General features: G+C 32.3%; 1 protein-coding gene across 1 annotated transcript in view; it reads right to left on the bottom strand.

The window, feature by feature from the left end:
- The window catches only part of LOC123525480 (uncharacterized), a 55,295-nt gene extending 52,204 nt beyond the window's left edge, over positions 1-3,091 (bottom strand). Inside the window, exon 1 of the mRNA XM_045304563.2 lies at positions 2,981-3,091. The gene's annotated coding sequence lies outside the window, so the exon portion shown is untranslated. The remainder of the gene's footprint in view (positions 1-2,980) is intronic.
- Between the last annotated feature and the right edge of the window lie 10,533 nt (positions 3,092-13,624).

Here is a 13,624-nt window from a genome sequence, read left to right as displayed (position 1 = left end):
ATTCATAGTAAATTCTAAAGTGTTAAAGAAAACTTGTTTTGCGTGTTTCTTTTGATTATTTACCTTATTTTTTAACTGTTTATACAAATTCCAGTCAGATATTTTATTAGATTTAATTGCACATATTTTTTGTCTGTCGCGTTTGCGGGAAGTTCTTCTTATTGTAGAATCGTACCACGGTCTGTCATTAGGTCTTATTGTAACTTCTTTTCTAGGTATGCATTCTTTTGCTAGATTGATAAAGTTTTGAACAAATAAATCACATACTTCATCGATTGTTCCATTATTTAAAAATGACCAGTCATATGAGTTAACAAGTTCATTTAAACGTACAAAATCTGCTCTATTGTAATTCCAAACCCACCTTTTGTATATACTTGATTTTGCTAAATCAAATTTAATGTAAATGTAAGTTGCATAGTGATCACTTATATCTTTCGGTGTTTCATATACACTTGAATTATAAGAAATAATTTCACTTGAAGTTACTATAGGGTCAAGGAGAGTGGAAGAATTATTTGATACACGGGTCGGTTTGTTTATAGCATTCGTCATATCATAGATTGTCATGAGGTCGCGTAGTTTCTGATTGGACAAATTGAGTTGGTCTTCGTTTACATCACCTAACAATACAATATATTTAGATATTTCATAAGCTTTTTCAAGACAAGTATCAAGTTTTGTCCAAAATTCTACTGGTGAGTTTGGTGGGCGATACACAGTACCTACAATAATTATTTTATCCTTATCTTTTAATTGTATCCAGATAGAATCCTTTATTTAGGTGTGTGTGTGTGTGTGTGTGTGTGTGTGTTTTGTTTTTTGTTGATGTTATTGTTTTTTAAATCATATAGGACTATAAAAGCAACAAAAAGATTGTTTTCAGTGTAATCGCACGTGAACAACATTATCCAAAATGTTTTTTATTTGGTGGGAAGAAAATCCACATGTTTTCAGAGATCGACATGATTTTTTCCGACCGAAGTACACTGACTTCTACTTGCCCGGGTAAATATTGCGACATATATACATGTAAATCATTTCAGTTTATATTTGATACAAGTTCTGCATGTCATCCAACAATGCAGAAGTGCCGCATACAATAATAAAATATGTAGGAAGATCCACTGGAAGCATAGTGTGCAACAAAGGCATTATGAGCCTTTAAATTTATTATGACAATACTTTATCTAAATTACAAGGAACAATGATTAAATAAGACCAACATTTGAATAACCGTTGTGTACAGTGTGACATTCTTAGGACAAACACCTTTGGGGAGATGTCAATGTGATTGTTCCCAGCTGAGAGGTTGGTCTATTTGGGAAAGAATGTAATGCATCCCTAACGCTCCCTGATGCCGCTTTAGGAAAAATCTATTATAGTAAAACTGAATGGACTCCATATCTCAAAGGATAGGAAAAGGTTACACCAATGAAGCCATGTCCAATACGAAATCACAAAATTGATATTTACTTTCAGTTTTAATGCTTAGAGAAAGTATCATACATTTGAATTAAGACAAATGCCTTTGTTTAAAATTTGGTTGTCACTTTTATTGTTATGAACATGAAATATATTATTTTCTTGTTAAACGCTATTTTCGTTAATTGTTTTCTTATATATTAGTCATTGGTTTGGGTATTTTAATTAACATAGTAGAAAGTATTATTGAAACCTTTGCTTTAATTACCTCCATTTATGGCTCCGGCTGTATTAGTTCATGTGTAATATTAAAAAGAAGTATTTTTCTTACCATTTAACCAGGATGTTGTCATTTTCGGCAGCTTCTTTATCTGATTTAATCACAAAAATAAAAGGGTGTTCAAAATATTTCAAACAATGTGAAAAAGAAGCACTTGACATGCTTCGATAGTACTGATCCGTAAATTTTGAAAAGAAATCTCATTAGATAATTTGAAAGCATCAACTCTTGAAAAAAAAAAAACCTTATTCCTTATTCATGGGGTTACAAAATTTAAGAATTCAGCAGAAAAAGCAAAAATGAAAAACTACGAGACACAAAATATAATTGCATAGCCTACTCTTTTTTTTTCAGTCCATACTTACAATATAAGTATGGTATTACAAAGAAAAAGTTTTTTTTATAAAAAACGTTTTGCCTTTCTAACATTTGTATGTTTCTTTCATAAATTAAAGATTACTTGTTTCTTTCAACCTGTACAGTCATGACAAATGCATGACGTTAACAATCGATTAAGAACTTGAAAGGTTTTATGTGAACTCTTTGTAAATGTGTGTGCCGTTGTTGTTTTCTCTGTCAAAATCATCCTCATATATTAGTTTGTTATGTGTTGGCTGATATTTTGCTTCTAGAGAAGCAATCAATTAATTAACCATTCAATAACTTTATTAGATTACGAAACAAAATGCATTTCAATACAAAGTAAAATAAATAATTGCATGTATCTGTCTGTTAGATATTTCTTACTTCGTATACCTTTATAGAATTTATGTCTTCAGAAATAAATAGAAAATGCTTTCATAATATGTTAGTTTTATTTATCAATTAATCAAAGCATTTATGTTGTTTATTGTCTGATCACGGGTCAGTGTTCTTATGCAAGGAATTGAACCTCGAGGCCGTTAGCCCCGTGTGTTAAATACCCAAGTATCTGAACTCTGAACCGTGCTAAATCAGATGATAATCCACAAGAAGGAATTGTTAATTTTCACTCCAACCAGCTCATAGAAAGAAGATTGTCAAAATTGTGCTGAACTTCTTTCATCCATGTAGTAATGAATCGGGCGTCATGTTTAACTCCTTGCTAGAAGCAAAACTAGGCCTACTATCAATGTTGGATTTTGATTGTAATTTTGATAATGTCTTGAGCAGCTTAAACATCTGAAAATACTAGAAATACTTTAAAACAGTATCTGAAAAAAATAAAATGATGAAAAAATGTATAAAATCTTTTCAATTATAAACTAATCGTAAAAATGCAAAAATATGTCTTACCTTCATATAAATCTGTTATTGCAATTAAATCTCCTACAAGTGATAGTAAGTCCCTGTAATACACCATTCTCGATAACACATTTGTTGCAAGCTTAAAACGTTGCTGACACTGAAAATTGGTATTTTACTTAACTATAAATTATGTATGTAGATATTTCGCAGAGGTAAATTAAAGCGTTCGATTACAAGTTAACAAAATACGTTAAAAAATCAATGAGATTGATATATCTGATAAACAGTTTTAACATATAACGTCGATACATATTATCATATAGCATACGCATGATATAAAAATGTAAAAATTCATACATATACATCATGTTACTTGCTGTAGGCATGAATCAAAAATAGCCTCAGCATCTCTATTTGTCAAACAAGAAAAAAGAAACGTTTATTCAATATTACGGGTGATAATATTACAGGTGATAAGAAAATAGAATGAGTTGTCAGGTCAAGAGGTACCATCTATAATACACTGTTCAGACTATTCTAGTGTCGGCTCTAATTGGTGGTTAAGATAAAAAGTCATTAAAATATATTCTAGTTTGCATTCACACTAAGCAGCGGAATGTGGATTTAGGTATTTACATGCTTTATAAGCATTGTTGCATTATGGGAAGCAAACATGGATGTAGAAACATAGTTGTTTTAGGGAATGATTTGTAGTAAACAAAAAAGATAACAAACAAGGAGGCGTGTACACTGACAAAGTCTCTTGAGATCAAGTAATCTGTAATAAAGTTTATTTTTTCTTCATACTGACACTGATATTTTCTCAGAAAACCCTTTTCTCTCTAGGCTCTTCTCAACAGAGAGTCACAGGTAAGAGATCAGAAAGTGCTATTAGAGAGGATTGATTTTATGGCCAATAGCTTTACATTTAATGACTCTACAGTAACGACTGATGTCAGTCTAGGAGGCGTGCATATATAGGACGGAGATATAGAATTCACAGCCATTGCATCCATTGTTCGTAAACAGCAAAATGTCAGCTTTGGCGGGATTTTAAAACCGTAATATTCCACATTAATTTTGTGTTCACACTAGTGAAATAAATGTAGATTAAATTTTAATGTAACATTAAAACTACCTCTTCTACTGCATGGTAATACCATTGAGAGAAGCTATGGTGTGCACAGCTAGTTTCGTTATATATATTTATAGGTTATTAGATTTGTATCGGGAAATATGCACGAGTTCTCTGCGGAAATATTGCGCGACTTTAGGAGCGCAATATTCTTCCGCTGAAGAACGAGTGCATATTTCCCGATGCAAAGATAAGAACATTTTTATTACATACACATCTACACGTATAAATATAATGTAAATGTCATAAATTTGTTCAAAAGCCTGAATAGGATTGATAATACTGAACTAAATAAAAAAAAAATAGTGCAAGAACAAACATTAAATTACGTCACGCACCCGATATGAAATTCAGGCGTCAGTGTATGGAAAAATATTGACGTTGCCGGTACCAGTGTAACTTAACGGGGAATAAAAACGTGTATGTAATAAAATGCACTTATTACCTTATAAAATGAACTACATGCTGTGTAAATAATAAGGTAAAAATTCTGTTGTCCATAAAATGATATAATATACAAATACGTGAAATGTAATAAAACTGAAAGGTGAGGGTAGATTTCCCGGAAGCACAGCAAACACGACCAGAGCCATGCACATCCTCTTGATTATGACAATAATTAGGGCAGGTATTTTGAAAAGATCCTCAGCGGTTAAGAAGATGTGGAGCGGACACGAACTATGGACTGAAGGACGGACGGACCAATGGACAGACATGCATGACTCCGAAGTACCAGACCAGAAAATGTAACAACACTAAGTCCAGGTAAGGGGAGATTTTACAAAATAAAAAAAAAATATTTTAAAACGACAGGGTTCTTTTGTCTTTATAAATATAATATATGATTAAAAACATTTCACATGTCAAGTAATTCCATATAATGTTTTAAAATCGGCTTGAAATATACGGATCTCTTTATTTATTGGCAAATATCTCATTCACAAGCCTGCACTTTTAAAATCAATATATAGAATATAAGTTTATTTATGATCTGTATTAAAATATTTTCGAAAGTATAGTCAAAATTAATATTTTCACGTAGACTCTCATTATGAAATTTTGTGCGATGTCCGAAAATTTCAATTCAGTCCAGAAAGAAATCAAGCACATGACCCTATATCGTTTTATCTGCCAATTTTTACCTTCTATTAAGATGAATATATTTTTTCTGAAAATAAGGAATCATTGAAAAGCACTGCAAACAATGAAAACTACAGATTCTGTTAAGTCGGAACAACTAGGGTAAATGTGCACCTTTCCAAACACATCCCAAATTGTACAACCACTTACTGAAAATGTAAATACACTGTATGTTTAATATGTTTCAGTGCGATGGCTTCAGCGAGTGGAAGAACCAGTGCATATGTGTTCTGAATGTAGGAACGCATATCAACATAGGAGGAACTTGAACACCCGAGTTATAGCACACATGCAGCGGGACACCACTGTTCTCGTGTTGATGCAAATAGCGGCTCCTAATTAAGTATAGGTACAGCGTTCTGTAGTTATTTGCAAATTCAAAAAGATATATATACCCGATATAAGTTTTGATTTTTTTCACAATCTTTTCCCACAATATTTTCACCATCTGTTTGCATATAATTTTATGTTTTAATTTTGTTTTAAGCCGCTAAAAAGTTATTGATAAAACAGCAGGCAGCCAGTTAGCATGTCAATATTTAGATAACATCTTATAAGCAAATGGTACTGTTGTGCTGTTGAAAACACTGTGCTGAAATCTGAAGCTATGACTTGTTGCATACAGGCACTATCACAATCCCTCCCTCCCAAACACATATTTTAATGTTGATATCGATGTATTTAATGCATAGGTGCACCGCACATGGAGACACTAGATACCAAGTTTGCTTAACTCTTGAGAAAGAGTTTAGTACAAGAGACGCGTAGCATAAAGCAATGGAACGTGGCCGCAAGACTCCCAATGATGGATCATGATTTGAGGGAACCGGATTTTTCAAATTTTCAAATAGAAAAATACAACGATTGTGACTATCAAATTACATTACTAAACATTAATATTTTCTATTTCTTTTTACTTATATTCTAGTTTTGATATCCAAAGGTAAATATTTTCTACTTCTTTTTTACATATGTCGTAGCATAAACGTTCCTTTATATATAAATATAAAAATTTACTTTAAAATTGCTTTAAATATATTAAAGTTCTCAGCAATTTACTGATTTCCGCGTTTTCGAAAATACTATTTTTTCACATAGAAAAAATACGCTATTTTGACGATTAGATAGATTACCTTATTAAATGTAAATATCTTTTTATTTCTTTTTACACGTCTTAGCATAGTGGTTCCTCTATAGATACATTAAAAAATAAAGTAATTGCTTTAAATATAATTAAGTTCTCGGCACATTATGATTTCCGGGTTTTCCAAAATGCTTCTATTTCACATAGAAAAATGCGTTATTTTGGCAACCAAATTACTGTAACAAATATTAGTTTTTTTCTCTATTTATTTTTAAAAAGATTGGAGTATAGAGGCTCTAGTTTAGATATTCACCGAAATCAGACAAATCCCTTTTAAAAGCACTACTTCCGGATTGCAAACACAAATCAATAATTTGCAAGCTCAAAATCACGCTTAAGTCTGAAAATCGGGATATGAAGTCACGTATTAAGGTCCTGAAATCTTCGGTAGATGCTGGCGAACAGCAGACGTAACAACCTACGAGTATCTGAAGTTGCTGAAACAAACGGTGAAAATACCGATAGCATTATAAGAGAAATAAGCAACGATCTAAATGCTAATATTCAGTTGCACGAAATCGATTGATCTCATCGGGTCCGAAAACCCAAACAAAATGGCAAACCACGTGATACTCTGGTGAAATTTTCAACTTATCGCGCAAGACAAAAGCTCTATACTAACCGTTCCCAACTTAAGGAAAGTGGTCGCCAAGGTGTTTCTCTGAACGAAGATCTGGCTAAATTCCGGTCTGAAATTCTGTACAAGGCGCGCCTCATGGTCAAGAATGGGAAAATTATTGAGGCCTGGTCTTCTGACGGTACGATTCTTATAAAAGTGAGAGCCGGAATCAACCAAACTGTTAAACGAATTGTGTCTCCTGTGGACTATGAAAAGAATTATTAATGATAGATTAGAACATTTGTATAGTACCCCGTGTTTTCATGATATTGGCCTAAAATAATAAATGCAAACATTATAGTACACTCTTTTCAAATAAGAATTTCGAATAAGACAGGCTGATAGTTTAGCCTTTCCCTCAGCTCATAACGACTAGTTATTAAATGTTTTTTTGTTTGTAAACATCAAGATGACCTGGGAGATATATTCTCGGTTGATGTTATTTCAAGAAATCTTCGAACAGTTATTATAAGGTGTATAACCTAAGGATTTATGACACAACCGTGCATAGTGTTCAATGCTCTTTTTATATAAGTATATATCTTGTTCAATACTCTTCTATATAAGTATCTGTATATTGTATACTTTGTGTTAACCTTAAGGATTTACGACACAACCGTGCATAGTGTTCAATGCTCTTTTATATAAGTATCTGTATATTGAACATTTTGTGTATAACCTTAAGGATTTATGACACAACCGTGCATAGTGTTCAATGTATTTTTATATAAGTATATATCTTGTTCAATACTCTTCTATATAAGTATCTGTATATTGTATACTTTGTGTTACCCTTAAGGATTTACGACACAACCGTGCATAGTGTTCAATGCTCTTTTATATAAGTATCTGTATATTGAACATTTTGTGTATAACCTTAAGGATTTATGACACAACCGTGCATAGTGTTCAATGCTCTTTATAAGTATCTGTATATTGAACATTTTGTGTATAACCTTAAGGATTAGTGACAAAACTGTGCATTGTGTTCTATGCTCTTTTATATAAGTATCTGTATATTCAACATTTCGTGCATACACTTAAGGACTTGTGACACAACCGTGCATAGTGTTCTATACTCTTTTTATAAGTATCTTGTCCAATACTCTTCTATATAAGTAGCTGTATATTGTATACTTTATGTATAACCTTAAGGACTTGTGACACAACCGTGCATAGTGTTCTATGTTCTTTTATATAAGTATCTGTATATTGAACCTTTCGTGTATAACCTTAATGATTTGTGACACAACTGTGCATGGTGTTCAATGCTCTTTTATATAAGTATAAAACTTTTTCACTTAACTCAAACTCGCTCGCGCACTTTACATATATAAAGCCATTCACCTGTCCACCATTTTTCCCAAGGAATTTGAATGCGTAGTAAACTCTATAGAAGTCAGGGAACAATTACTATTGAGTATCAGCAGTGCTATTTGAACAAAAATGTCTCATGCTTTTGCGTAATTACAATTTTCGTCAAAGTACATGTATTTCTACATTTGCAAAATATGTTACCTTATAAACATCTTTGCATCATCACATGCGTTACGTTAAACGATCGATTATTTTCTAAGAAACTACAATACGCGATTTTAATTATCAACGCCATTCTCATTGAACGAAATTGTCCAGTAGTCACTGCTAAATATAGCCTAATCTATTTCCTTTTACGTTATATTCTCTTTAAACGCGTTTTCTTTACAGTCCTTCACTTACTCTGTGTAAATGTATCTTTCAAATCGACTTAATCATTATTACAAATAATGATCTCTTTTCTTCTCCTAATACTCACCATTAGATTAGATCATTTCTATTTCTTTCAAAAAATGCTTCTTTGGCGACAGAGTATTTTCTAATACCTTTTCGATCCTTCTCTTGTATGTTAATGTACTGTGTTTTGTTATATTCCTCCTGTTGGCTTTTGAATTCTTCCTGTTTTACCTCTTGCAAATAACATGACCAACAATACTTATAGAAAACCAGCCATCATGAGGAATTTTTGCTTGCAGGGACGATTTAGATTTTTAGTTCTCATAAGATTCATGCTTAGTCTTCACTTCTCTTTATTGTCAATATTCACGGCTTTACGTTGCATAACACAACAGTCTAGTCAAATGCCAGTCACCGCAGGACTGAAAAAGAATTATCCAAAAAGCACTGAACGTCTAGATAACTCAAGGTTTTCACTTGCTGTGACCAGTCTCTCTCGTACGAAGACAATACCACTATCTTCTCTGCAGTACACAGATATATAGAGAAATCGAAACGCTTCCTTATATAATTCACCATTGCACAAAACTAAAAACCCTGTCGCCTATCTTCATATATCATGGTCTCTAACATCATGCGCCATCTCGACAGCAACAATCTTCTCACACCTTTCCAACATGGCTTCCGTTCCGAACATAGCTGTGAGACTCCACTATTATCCTTTACACAAGAAATTTTTGATAATCTCCAATCTGGAAAACAAACAGATCTCACTGTAATGGATTTCTCGAAAGCTTTCGACAAGGTCGATCATCAACTTCTTCTCTATAAACTCAAGAAACTTGGTGTCAACAAAACATCTCTATCTTGGATTCAATCTTTTCTTAGTAATCGCTCTCAATCTATAGTAGTTGAAGGCTCACACTCTGATTCTCTACCAGTTCTATCAGGGGTTCCCCAAGGTTCAGTGTTGGGTCGTTGTCTCTTCCTTTGTTTCATCAATGACCTTCCCGACTCTGTTAAAAGTAGAATATCATCATATACCTCACCATCGACTCATTAGTAGACTCTAACAAACTTCAAGATGATTTGACAAAATTAGAAGAATGGGAACGTAAATGGTCTATGGAACTCAATCCTGATAAATGCGAAAGCATAACAATCTCCAAAAAAAAAAGAAAAAAATATCATTTTTCCATATAAACTACATAATCAAGAACTAAAAACCACAGAAAATGCTAAATATCTTGGGATTACTATTAGTGATGACTTTAGTTGGAAAATTGGAAAAAAAAACATATTGAAACTACATCTTCAAAAGCTAATAACACTCTCAGATTCATAAAAAGAAATGTACAATGTAATAACCGTAATATCAAAGAAACTGCCTACAAAACATAAGTCCGCCCACAATTAGAATACTGTAACACCATATGGCACCCATGGCAGAAAAACTTAGCATATGAGATAGAAAAGCTACAAAGAGCTGCAGCCAGATATGTTATGAATGATTACTCATACCAAAGCAGCGTAACATCAATGCTTGAAATTCTTAAATGGCAGACATTAGAACAGAGAAGAATACATGCATCTTTAATTATGTTGTATAAAATATCACACAACCTCGTCTCTGTAGATCATAACCACCTGAAAGCCTCTAGAAATTTAAACTTTATCATTCCATCTTCAAGAACACAATATCATATGAACTCCTTTTTCCCCCGCACGATCAGATACTGGAACGCCTTGCCTTATAATACCAAGGACAGTGTGAACCTTCAGTGCTTCACATCTGACCTAGGCTCGCATATGTACTAATGTCATCATCCTGTTTTTATTTTTAACAAAGCTGTACATATTACTGCTCTCACTCTCTTAACACATGCATATCATGTATCATGTAACATAGCAACATGTTTTAACAACTGCCCCGACCTCCCAGTTATGATCAGAAATTGATTGTTGGGAGTATCCCCGTAGATGTAGATGTAGATGTCCATTTACTCTCTGATTTCTTTTTACCCATCTAGAATCTACATTATATTTCGATTAATTTACTTTTGTTTTGTTTTTGCTAGTGATATGTATTTTCCCCGATAACTTAGATCAACTCAAATACAACATAAGAGAGCATTTCCTTTTTATAAGTTCAATAACGCTAGGATTCTGTGTAATTTGATTATATATAACAATAATAATAATAAAATCTTTATTTAATGAAGGTAACATACAAAGTGTACATAACATGAAAATGAAACGTAAACTTATTTTCAGTATGGCCTTCAGTTAACAACAACAACAATACACATGTATACAAACAGTTAGGATAAATTTCACAAAATCATACTAAAAATATATATATATATATATATCAATGATCAATGTATTAAATACGATTAGAAGCTTCCCATTCATCCATCCGACAGACACTCACATAATTATAAGACTATTAAAGAGAAAAAACGAACAACAGCAAAACAAAATAATAATAAAATAACTGACATCATGATATGTAAAAACTGTAATAATATAATTATTTTAAGCACTGGACTGTAACATGAACAAATGTCGTTTGATATTATTTTTGAATGTTTGTAATGTATTTGATTCCTTAATTTCAGCAGGTAATTTATTCCAAATATTAACGCTGAAGTACGAGAATGAATCTTTAAGATAATTTGTACGAGGTGTTATACGCAAAACAAGATCTTTGTGAGCTGTTGATCGTAGATTATGCAATTTATTATTTGAGACACTTAATATTTCAGTCATGTAGATCGGTACCATGTTATGCATAGATTTGTAAACCATCACAGCTGTGTGATATTTTACCCTGTTGCTAAATTTAAGCCATTTTAGATCATTAAAAAGTTCTAATGTAGGTGACCTTATCGGTCTGTTAAGTATAATCTTGGCCGCTCTTTTTTGCATTACTTGCACTTTATTTATGTAACATTTTGTATCTTTTCCCCAAATAGTACAACAATAATCGAGAATGGGAAGGATATATGCATTATAGTACATCAATTTTGCTTCTTCGCTAAGATAAAAGATGATATTTTTCAAAAGTGCAATTTTTGCATTCAATTTTTTTACATACATTGTCTATCTGAGCATGCCAATTTAGTGTATTATCTAGATAAATACCTAACATTTTTTTGCACTGTAACATTTTCTAGCTCTATGTCATTTACTTTTAATTTTAGAGCATTACATTTCTTTACTTTCATCGAAGAACCGATTACCATACATTTTGTTTTCTTTGGGTGTAAAGACATGTTATTTAGAATACACCATTCATTGACGTAGTCGAGGTTTTGTTGTAAAGTGTTTTGAATTTCATCTAACTGATAACTGGAGTTATGCAGTGTAGAGTCTATATTAAGTTCATGATGTATCATTGATATGTCATTGATATATATCAAAACAATAAAGGCCCTAGAATAGATCCTTGAGGAACGCCCGATTTGACGGTAAGTATGTCTGATTGTAAGTTACCCACCTGGACTAACTGTTTCCTATTTGATAGATAAGACTTAAAAAGACTTAGTGTATTTCCAGAAAAATGGTATAATTTCAATTTGTAAAGTAATATTTCATGATCGACAAGATCAAACGCCTTTCTTAAATCAAGAAAAAAATTTCCAATTATTTTTCCACTATCAATATCTTTAATCTAAGCATCAATTAATCTAATTAATGCTGTATTGCAAGAATGATTTTTCCTGAATCCAGACTGTTTGTCGTGTATTATACTTGTATTTTGAAAAAATAATTGAAGATGTGTGGCTATGTGGCGCTCATATATTTTGGAAATGGTTGGTAGAATTGAGATTGGGCGATAATTTTCTGCAAGCTCTTTACTTCCTGATTTAAAAATAGGTAAGACACGAGCCTCTTTAAGTTTATCAGGGAAAATCCCAGAGTATATACTGCTATTTATAATTGATGTAATGCACGGAATAATAACATCCCCACAGTGTTTCAAAATTTTAGGCCCTATTCCATCGAGACCTGTAGATTTATGTGTATTTAGTTTAGAAATAATATCCCTGTAAACATGAAGTCATTGGGCCAACGACGGAAAACCGTCAAAGGATAATCGTTGTTGGGCCACTGTTGGCCCAACAATGATTAGTAAGTATTGTAAATACAGCTGTTGGGCCAACGTTGAACCAACTTTAAATTTCAGTCAAAGATATCTCTGCATTGGCCCGATATTGATTTTCAGGGAAAGACTTATACAGAGAAAACATCGTTGGCCCAACGTTGGGGCAACGTTGGTCCATTAGAAGTAATGATATAATAATTGTATATTTTACAGGTCACTGTTTTATCACAAACCCCCACAGGTATACACAGGTTGTGTAGCTGTAACATGCAATATTTAATTAATTATTAAACACTTTCCTGCACCAATTCGTAATCAGTTAAATTTGGGCTAATTAAACTAAAAACTTATCTGCAGCCGTAATGATATTTTGAACTATTTCAAAACTACTACCTTGAAAAAAATTGTGAAAAAGGTATTGAAAAAAAAAACCCTTACTAACTCTGTCACAAATATCTAACTTTATACAATCATAAAATGTTTACAATAAATCTGTTGAATATTCCAGAACATGAACTCTCGTTAACCCGAGTTATGTAAGAAATCCCAGAAAATGAGGTTAATTTTACTCTCTAGGCCATATTTCTAGCTTTATAGACATGTAAAGTAAAGGAAACTATTATACATGTGATAGGTCTAGATTTAACAAAAAACCCGGTCTTCCAGCTATAAACTGTAAGTAGAAGTGTTTTTTAAAATATTTTTGATAAAGTTATGGAATCTTATACAGAATTTCTTTTTATATCCTGTATGCATGTTATATCCATATGACTTGAACATATGTTAAATACTTATATTTAAAGCTGGCGGATGGCACTTGTGTTGAGTAT

Source organism: Mercenaria mercenaria, chromosome 3, assembly GCF_021730395.1.
Source record: "Mercenaria mercenaria strain notata chromosome 3, MADL_Memer_1, whole genome shotgun sequence".
Classification (NCBI taxonomy): Eukaryota; Metazoa; Mollusca; class Bivalvia; order Venerida; family Veneridae; genus Mercenaria; species Mercenaria mercenaria.
The sequence above is the reverse complement of the archived record's forward strand: the minus strand, read 5'-3'. Positions and strand labels throughout refer to the sequence as shown.